The following is a 6,621-nucleotide window of genomic DNA, read 5'->3' on the forward strand; positions in this document are numbered from 1 at the left end:
TCAAGGGTATTTTAGTCATTTTAACAAAAAAATAGTTTATCCGTACTTTTTAATCAAACACATCAACTGCTTATTATCAGTTTCAGCACTTCTATCTAAACACGTAAATGCTTATTTTAAAAATCAGTTTCAGCACTTTAAAATATTTTTCAGCACTACAAACTTATCAGCTATTTACAATCAGCTAATCCAAACGGGCTCTATGTTATATGTAATCTAGAGTGATAACAAAAAAATGTTGGTTGACGGTTGTTGGTCTCTTAGGGTGATAATGTTTCTACTTACAAATCTAGGGGGTTATAAGATATTCACAAACTTAAGAGGGTAATTGGCAAAAGGGAACAATTCGGGGGATGCTTATGCATTCTCCCTTTTAACTTTATTGTTAGATCGCCGAATAACATAGAATTCGAGGGTCTTGTACGCACTTGACCGAAACTGTTAGCAAGATTTTTGATTTTTTTCGCAATACTTGATCCAAAGTAGTTCAAACTGAGTGAAAGTAGTTCCTACGGGAAAATCTTCAATTCTAGGGTTAGGGTTTCAGATCTGAGCAAAATCATTGGGGGAAGGATATGGCGATGAGAAACTTTTACAACGAGATCAAGGGCATGAGAGTGAAGGAGGTGGGGACTTACCTCAAGCCGATGTTCTCCGTGGGTTACGCGAAGAGTGCTGTGAAGAGGGGATTGGATAATTACCATGCCAAGTACATCCAAACCAGCTCCGTTGATCCCGTCTACCACGTCTGCTTCGGAGGCATGGCTTTCTCCTACCTCGTCGCCCTTCCCGAAGAGCGACGCCACCTTGAACACAAGCAACACGCCAAACATTGATCCTCCCGAGGTATCTTTTTACTTCACTTGAATTTAGCTATTAAATTGACATTGAAATAGCGCCTTTATACAGTTTTCATTGAAATCCTGGGGTGAAATCTAGTAATATTTATGTTATATATATAAATAGGTTTGGCTTACTAGCTATACTGTTTGCTACCTAAGATATATATTAAAATGGATCAGCCGGTGAATTTAGAAGCTAAGGCTCCCGGCAATCTGTATCGTGTGGGAAGCATATTCTTCACTTCACACTGATTGGCGCATTGCATCACTTCACATTTAGCAATCACAGTTTTTTTATTTTCGCGGGGACATCGAACCATTTCTACATGTTCTCTTAGGATCCTTTCGAACTAGGGATATCTCATTCACGTAGTCCATTTGTGAGAGAGGAGATAGCTTGAGCAGATTTTGATTTTTATACTTCAAATTTGCTCAACTTGTGTGCCGTTAATGCTAGTTTGTTTCCTCTATTGTTTTCTTTGGAGGGTTGGTAAGGTGAAACTTCTTTTAAAGGTCACGAGGTTGATGAAAAAGAACATATAATAATACTTTGGTAGTTGGAGTGTCAACATTATCCTGTTGAAGATGCTATAATATTTGTGGGCCGCAGTCTAAGGATATGTTTGATATGTTTTGCGAAGCACTTGGGTTCCCCTTAGAGTCAGTATTTGAAGGAGGATTGATTGTGGATTCTGAAAGAAAACAGTTTGTAGCCTGCAGGAATATGGTCCATCCAATGATCAGCAGAGCTGTGTCTTTCTCTAAGTGCCAATCGTAGTTGTGGTTAGATCTTGGAACTTAGAGTCACAAGGATATTCTTTGATTTGAATTTTTTATGATTTTGTCCTAATTCTTTTATTTTCCCGTGCTCTCTCCTTCGTCCTAGTCTCCTAGACTCTAGTTCCATCCTCCTGTGTACCTAGTTTTAAAACGTGATGTCTTCTACTCTTCATTTAATTTTTTGTTTTTCTCCCATGCTGGAAATCAAATCTAGTTTCTTTGTTTGCACGTGTGTGCATTCTCCCTCAACTTCTCATCTATTTGTTGTAAAATGTGTCATCTTTCTTTTCGCTGCATATTTCCCTCCTTAACTCATCTACTTTATTGTAACTTGTATCATGTGCAAATTGTATTATTTACGTGCATCATGTTTTTACAGTGGTTTACCACTGTGCAGGGCACAAAGGAAAGCCTTTTGTTCTAAGGCAATCATGTGACACTGTATTTATTTAGGGTGTCATTTCTTTACAGTGATTTACCACTGTGCAGAACTCAAAGGAGAAAGCCTTTTGTTCTAAGGCAATCATGTGACCTTAAGAAACAGTAGGAGGAGAGGAATAAATGAATACTGCAATTTTTTCGTTAATTCTAAAAAATTAATCAATACTGCATTCTCTCTGTGTGTGTGTGTCTAGGCTTATCATTTGATAAGTTTTGTAATTTATCTCGTCATAGAGAGAAGAGAACAGGCTAAAAGAATTTGCAACCACCCTTTGTTATTTGGCTCATCCTAGTGAGTGAGAGAACAAGCTAAGAAAAGGATAACCAATTAGCTTGTTTGGGCACATACTGAGTTGCAACTACCCTTGGGCTAATGATAATGATTTGCAACCACCCTTTGTTATTTGGCTCATCCTAATGAGTGAGAGAACAAGCTAAGAAAAGGATAATCAATTGTCTTGTTTGGGCACATACTGAGTTGCAACTACCCTTGGGGTAATGACCATATGCAAGATGATAATGTTTCTAAGAATTTCTTCATTTGTATCCGTTATTCAGGCAATGATGATAGAAAATTGTTGTGCTTAACTTAGCTGCAATTGACATAATGAACTGCATTTTGACGTAAGATAGTTGCTAAATTGTCTCCATTTTCGCCTCGCTATTATTCGTGCACTAAGCAAGCAACTTCATACATGACTTTCCTTTCTTATTTATCCTTGCAAACTATAATTTTTATTTTATAATGAAGAGTATATTCTTCACAGTAGCATCGGGATGATTTACAAGTTACCAAAATGTGAAGAGTCCTCCAAACATCTTTTCAGCTTATCTGTCCATTGATAGGAGGGTGTGGAGGTCGAGGATTAGGGTAGTAGATTAGTAAGTAGTCGAGTGTATTTTTTTTCCAAATCTGTAATTCTTTTCCATAGCTGTAGTACTAGTGTTATCCTCGTATTCCCTATTCTTATATCTCTATTATTACCTGATGTTTCTTTTGCTTCGGTTATATTATTTTCTGGATGTTGTTGCTGCTTCTCTTTCCCTTGCTCTTTGTCATAACTGCTGTGATTTTGCTTTCATTGAGCCGAAGGTCTACCGGAAACTACCCCTCTACCTTCACAAGGTAGGGTCAAGGTCTGTGTACATGCTAATCTCCCCAAACTCCATTTGTAGGAATACACTGGGTATGTTGTTGTTGTTATTGTTTACAGTCCTATGATTATACCCAAAAAAAAAAGATTCAACATACATCTAGTTTTTAGTACTGGGTTTGAAGCTGAAGTCTCCCAAAGCATCTGGTGTTCATTTTCTTTCTTAGTTTCCAAAAAATGCAGTAAGGTATTGCTTGCCATCTCTCCTTCCCCCCCTTCCCTTTTCCATGTTCCATGCTCTCCGGCTTACAAAAGCTTCAAGGCATTGTCCATGGTGTAGAAAAGATATTGAGAAACATACACCTTATATTTCTGGCCATAGCACAATGTAGGAACAAGTGTTTTACAACCTCTACATTTGAGTTTCACAGGCAGCATTTGCTGCAAAGTTTGAACCCTCTTTTCATCAGATTTCGAGTTAGGCAAGGCTTTTACATCACTGTCGAGCTGTAGCATGCCACTTTAAACCTTGCTAAGTAGTCCATCAGCGGCTAAACTTATACTCTCAGTTTGTGTCATGTTATTCTTTAATGTGGGTAAACACTACAACAACAATAACCCAGTGTAATCCTACAAGTGGGGTCTGGGAAGGGTAGGATGTACGCAGCCTTATCCCCTACCCTGGAAGGACAGAGAGACTGTTTATGATAGACTATTGGCTATAGAAAGGATGGAAGAAACACTGATAGCAAGTAATATCAATACAAGGTATTGGAAAACAAAACCCAAGATGACAAAAGAAAGTATGAAAAAAGTACTAATAGTCGGTAATAACAGTACAAGATATGAAATGATTAGCAAACTAAAGATAAAAGGGATACCAAACTAACACTAATACTCTAGGACTAAGGAAGACACAAGAAAATGCTCAACTACCTACTAACCTTCTACCCTAATTCTCAACCTCCACACCCTCCTATCAAGGGTCATGTCCTCAGTTAGCTCCATCCGTGCCATGTCCCGCATGATCACCTCTCCCCAAGACTTCTTTGGTCTACCTCTACCCTTCCTCTTACCCCTCAAGGCCAACCTCTCACACCTCCTGACTGGGACATCTGTGCTTCTCCTTTTAACATGCCCGAACCATCTTAGCCTCGCCTCTCGCATCTTTTCCTCCACATGAGCCATTCTCACCTTGCCCCGAATAGCTTCATTCATAATTCTATCTAACCTAGTATGCCCACACATTTCAACATCCTCATTTCAGCTACTTTCATCTGCTGGACATCGGAGTTCTTGACTGGCCAGCACTCTGCCCAATAGACATAGTCGGTCTAACCACTACCTTGTAGAACTTACCTTTAAGTCTCAAAGGCACACTCTTATCACACAAGACAGCGGAAGCGAGCCTTCCCTGCTCCACCCTGCTCCGATACGATGTGATCTCCCCATCATTCTGAATTATAGACTCAAGGTACTTGAAACTCTCTCTTGGGAATGACTTGCGTATCAAGCCTCACATCCCCCTCGTCCGCTACCTGGGTAACACCGTTGAACTTGCACTCCAAGTATTCTGTCTTGGTCCTGCTCAACTTGAAACCTTTAGACTCAAGGGTATGTCTCCAGACCTCCAGCCTCTCGTTAACACCACCTCGCGTCTCATCAATCAGAATTATGTCATTTGCAAATAACATGTACCAAGGCACCTCCCTTTGAATGTGCCGCGTTAGTGCGTCCATTGCTAAGGAAAACAAAAACGGGCAAAGTGCTGACCCCTGATGCAACCCCATCTCAACCGGAAAATATTCAGAGTCTTCTCCTACTGCCTTTACCCGTGTCTTCGCTCTATCATACATGTCTTGGATCACTCTAATATACGCTACAAGCACTCCTTTAGCCTCCAAATATCTCCATAGAACCTCTCTTGGAACTACTTTGTCATAAGCTTTCTCTAGGTCAATGAACACCATATGCAAGTCCTTCATCGCCCTATACTGCTCCACCAATCTCTTCACAAGGTGAATGGCATCAGTAGTCGACCGTCCCGGCATGAAACCAAACTGATTCTCGGAAATGGACACACTCCTCCTCATCCTCCCTTCTATCACCCTCTCCCAAACTTTCATCGTATGGCTTAACAACTTGATACCCCTATAGTTGTTGCAGTTTTGGATATCCCCATTGTTCTTGTACAATGGAATCATCGTACTCCACTCCACTCTTCAGGCATCTTCTTCGTCCTAAAAATGACGTTAAACAACCTAGAGAGCCATTTCAAACCCACGCTCTTCCAGAATTCCATAGGGATCTCGTCTGGCCCGGTCGCTCTACCCTTACTCATCCTGCGCATAGCCCCTACGACCTCCCCTACACTTATGCGTCTATCGTACCCAAAATCCTGAATTCGCTCCGAGTACTCCAACTCACCTAGCACAATGCTCCTATCTCCCTCTTCATTCAAGAGTTTACACAACTGCTCAGTGGAAAGAGTATTTTCAACTTTGGAGTTATTGCATTGATTTATTTACTTATTAATATATTTCTTACGTTCATACTTCTAAGTAAAATCTCAATCTTGTAGACATTGGGTACTCATGTATGGTATATCTCCTCAGAAGTTGAACTACTATTGCAATTTTCTTATGGAAGTTTTACTAAAAGTCTTGTTGAATGAGAAAGTGTTTTGCAACTGTAAAAATACCTCTGAAGTACACCCATTGGTTGAATGTGTTTTAGAGTAGTGTTCTATATTCTTGCCAACGGTTGTATGTTAAAGCTCATCCATTTTTGCCTTTCTTGACAGGTCTCTTGGGAGTCGGAGATGGTTCAGCGAAGGACTTAGCATTGGTGTTTGTCGGTTGCTTTCTGTTTCCTTTTCCTAATGTGTGCAAAATGTGGTTCATTTTGACTGATGAAAATAAAATTTGTCGTACTGCAAGTTCCTAACGTGTATGCGTTTATACTTAGTATTGTCATGCCTGGAATAGGCAAAACTGGTTTTGGGTTGTTTTGCGCCCGTTTTAAGGACTGGGTGTAAAGATTTTTGCTGCGTCCCAATATCTACAGCATGTTATCTGATAATCTCATTATGTTGTTACCTTGCTTACGCTACTCTTGAAAATCATTTTTGGCGAGTTCTGGCGAGTTCTGGGAACACATGCCTCTGGCCAAGTATGGGAGACCTGGCTACATCTGTTATACTATTAATCATGGCCAGATTGTAGTATGGAGACAATAAATACAGAGGTACAAGTAATGAAAAGCTAGACGTGAGAAAAAGGTCAAGTGGCATTCTTCGTGGATGCTCCTAAGCCCCAAGGATTATATCTTGGTGTACAAGTGGCACGTTACTGACACTTAAAATCACCCGCTTCATCAAATATTTGTTCGTGATCGATGGCGTTTTAAACATGAGGCTGATATGGTTATCAAATAAAACTGACTATACGGAGAGTCAAGTTAAT

General features: G+C 40.1%; 1 long non-coding RNA gene across 1 annotated transcript; it reads left to right on the top strand.

Annotated features, from left to right (window-relative positions):
- The first annotated feature begins 337 nt into the window (after positions 1 to 337).
- LOC107775745 (uncharacterized) lies at positions 338 to 6,238 on the top strand. The gene is made up of 2 exons (XR_012708422.1): positions 338 to 846; positions 5,961 to 6,238. It is a non-coding gene; the product is annotated as an uncharacterized LOC107775745 (long non-coding RNA).
- The last annotated feature ends 383 nt before the right edge of the window (positions 6,239 to 6,621 follow it).

Source organism: Nicotiana tabacum, chromosome 4 (genome assembly GCF_000715075.1).
Source record: "Nicotiana tabacum cultivar K326 chromosome 4, ASM71507v2, whole genome shotgun sequence".
In the NCBI taxonomy this organism is placed as follows: Eukaryota; Viridiplantae; Streptophyta; class Magnoliopsida; order Solanales; family Solanaceae; genus Nicotiana; species Nicotiana tabacum.